The sequence below is a fragment of the Pongo pygmaeus genome, chromosome 13, assembly GCF_028885625.2.
Source record: "Pongo pygmaeus isolate AG05252 chromosome 13, NHGRI_mPonPyg2-v2.0_pri, whole genome shotgun sequence".
NCBI lineage: Eukaryota > Metazoa > Chordata > Mammalia > Primates > Hominidae > Pongo > Pongo pygmaeus.
This window is the reverse complement of record NC_072386.2, coordinates 91,347,283-91,350,992: the sequence shown is the minus strand read 5'-3', so window position 1 is coordinate 91,350,992 and position 3,710 is coordinate 91,347,283. Positions and strand designations below refer to the sequence as shown.

Here is a 3,710-nt window from a genome sequence, read left to right as displayed (position 1 = left end):
AATCTCACATAAGTCAAAATGGCTATTTTTTTTTCAGAACAGGGGACTTTTTTGATGGTACACAACAAAGTATGATTCCCTAGGCCACTCTCTCTTTAGAAGGTATGACATGGAAACTGTGGCAAGGGAGATTCTCAGTGTGGTGCAGGACTGAGGGCCTCTCTCTTCCTCTGGAGATCTTGCTGGGGCTGGTGGCCTGGAGGTTCTTATTCCTTGGAGATCATGTAGACCATGAGTTTCACCACCCTGTTGCTATAGTCAAAATCATGGTCATACCAGGAAATGAGCTTGGTATAGTGGTTTTCAAAGGCGATGCTGGCCCCAGCATGGAAGATGGAAGAGTGGGTATCATTGTTAAAAGTTGGAGAAGACAACCTGGTGCTAAGTGTAGCCCAGGATGCTCTTGGGGCCCTCTGATGCCTGCTTCACCTTCTTGATGTAATCATATTTGAAAGCTTTCTCCAGACAGCAAGTCAGATCCATGACTGACACATTGGTGATAGGGACATGGAAGGCCATGCCAGTGAGCTTCCCATTCTGCTCAGGGATGACCTTGCATACAGCCTTGGCAGGGCCACTAGATGCAGAGGTGATGTTCTGGAGACCCCCAAGGCCGTCACACCACAGTTTCCCAGATGGTCCATCCATAGTCTTCTGGGTGTGGCAGTGTGGCAGTGAAGGCCATGGACTGCGGTCATGAGTCCCTCCATAATGCCAAAGTTGTCATGGATGACCTTGGCCAGGGAGGCTAAGCAGTTGGTAGTGTAGGAGGCATTGCTGACAATCTTGAGGCTGTTTTTGTATTTCTTATGGTTCATGTCCATCACAAACATGGGGGCATCAGCAGAAGGGCCAGAGATGATGACTGTTTTGATTCTCCCCTCTAAGTGAGCTCCAGCCTTCTCCATGGTAGTGAAGATAATGGTAGACTCTACAACATAATCACTGTTGGCATCACCCAGTTTGATTTTGGTGGGATCTCACTACTGGAAGATGGTAATGGGATTTCCATTGATGACAAGCTTTGCATTCTCAGCCTTGATGGTGCTGTGGAACTCATCATGGGTGGAATCATATTAGAACATGTAAATACCATGTGGTTGAGGTCAATGAAGTAGTCACTGATCATGACAAAATCTACTTTGCCAGAGTTAAAAGCAGCCCTGGAGACCCGGTGTCTAATACAGCCAAACTCATTTACTCCACCCTTCACTTTCTCCATAGCGTCCCAGGGATGTGGCTGGCACTACACAAGATGTAGCTCTCTGTTGAATGGGAGAAGCAGAGAGCCAGAATGGCTGCTATTAGTAATCAAAAAATAACATATGCTAGCAAGGCTGTGGAGAGAAGTGAAAACTTATACACTGTTGGTGGGAATATAAGTCGGTTCAGCCACGTGGAAATTGGTGATTCTCAAAGTTTAGAGATTTCCCAGAGAACTTAAAACAGCACCACCATTTAACCTAGCAATCCCATTACTGGGTATATACCGAAAGGAAAATAAATTGTTCTATCAAAAAGACACATGTACTCGTATGTTCATCACAGCACTATTCACAATAGCAAAGACATGAAATTTACCTGGGTACCCATCAACAGTGGACTGGAAAAGGATAACGTGGTACACTTATACCATAGAATACTACACAGCCATAAAAAGAACAAAATAATGTCTTTTGCAGCAACATTGATGCAGCTGGAGGCCATTATCCTAAACAAATTAACAGAGAAACAGAAAACCAAATGCCATTTGTTCTTACTTGTAAGTGGGAGCTAAACATTGGGTACACATAGACATAAAGATGGGAACAATACCCACTGAGGATTTCTAGAGGATAGTGGGAGGAAAGAGGGGCAAGGGCTGAAAAACTATCTACTGGGTACTGTGCTCACTACCTGGGTGACACGATCATGTGTACCCCAAACCTCAGCATCATGCAGTATGTCCATGTAGCAAACCTGTACATGTAACTCCCAAATCTAAAATAAAAGTTGAAATTATTTTTAAAAATCTACAGAGCTATTAATATAAATACAGTGTCATTGAAGTTATTATGAAAATAGTTAAGAAAATAATTGTACATTATAATTAAAATGAGTATGCCCCCATTTCTTGACAAGTAGCTCTTCTCTCACTAGTATGGTTTACCTAGGATTATAGATTCACTTACATCCAGACTCTAAAGGGATGACTTAAAGGAATCACAGTAAAAAACAAGAATTGTGAATATGCCAATTTCACACTCCTGGGGTCTAATTTGATCTCCCTGCTTAGACCAAACCCAGAGGATGATTAAGAAGATATTCACCCAAGGAAAGAATGCAGCAACAAGTCCATAGAGAATACAAAAGGCTGTAGTTTGTGTAAAGGAATCATACTCTGGAAAACATAAGGAAACTATGAGGATAAAGTCACTTGTTGAAATTTGAGGGGATTCTTCACTATTAAATCTAGAATGACAGAAAAGTGAGAAGCCATTAATACTGGTCTGAGAAGGAGTCATATCTTATTTATATAGTCCCCATGTATAAGTGGGTATTTATTAATGCTATATGCTGCAAATACAAACTAGGAATAGAAGTAAGCCATGATACTTTGGGGAAACACTATCCTTATCTCAAAAGGAAAATAACCCACAAAAACAAAAAGGAAGCTTCTTAGCCTAATTCTCCATCGATTTCTAATTCATTTCTAATTCATAATAATTTACATTTTCATGTAATTTGCACATAATATTGCCAGAGCCATTATGTTTATTGCTACAAATGGATTGAATCTGTATAATTTACACTTTTTTTCCAACATCTTTTACTCACTCCTCAGAGCATAACTGGCTAAGAAGAGTAGTCAAATGTTCCTGGAGAAGCTGTTCGCTATTCCTTAGCACTTTCTTGAGAAATGTATATGCCTCCTAGTCCCCAATTACATATAAATATATTATGTCAAATATACATATACATATATTCACTAAGTAGTGCTATTTTCCATAATTAATATACCTTAGTCCACCTCTCAAGAGAAACATTTACTAATTCATCCCTTAGGAAGGCATATTTCTAGCTGAAGAAAGCCTACACTTAACCACCATTGCATGTAAAGTTCTAAGCACAGGGCCTGGCACAGAGAAAACCCTCAATAAAAGTAAACTATTATTATTGCTGCTGTTTAATTGCACCCTTCTTAAAGTGTGAAGTAGAAATTTGTGCATGGCAAGAGTATGCCCTTCCTTTCCCAAGCACCTCATTAAAAATCACCTTATTAACATTGGCTATCTCCCCAGGTGCTGCAGGCCTGCAACTTCCCACATAATCAGGGGACCAAATTTTATTCTGAAAAAAAATTTCCTTTGTGTGAAGCACTAGTTTCCAGATGACCCAAATTGAAAATATAAAACTCTCCCCCAAAACGCAAGGCTGAGCCTTGTGAGAGTTCTACTTTATGGAGTAGTGGAGCAAGCTTAGGCTATGGAAAACTGGATTCAAATTCTTGTGCAACCATTTACTTAAAGTAACCTCATGTAAACTATTTCTCTCTCTGAACTTTGAGTTCATCTTCTGTAAAATGAGGATATTAATACTCATTAATGGTTGATGTAAAAATTAAATAATGTATTTTTAATAAATATATATATATCCTCTTATATCTTGTCTGGCATAAGGTAGGTGCCCATCAACTCCTAGCCTTCTTCCTATTTGAGTTTCTTGAAATT

The 3,710-nt window shown here is 39.7% G+C and overlaps 1 pseudogene; it reads right to left on the bottom strand.

Moving 5' to 3' along the window:
* Positions 1–206: 206 nt before the first annotated feature.
* LOC129044297 (glyceraldehyde-3-phosphate dehydrogenase-like) lies at positions 207–1,222 on the bottom strand (annotated as a pseudogene).
* Positions 1,223–3,710: the final 2,488 nt, after the last annotated feature.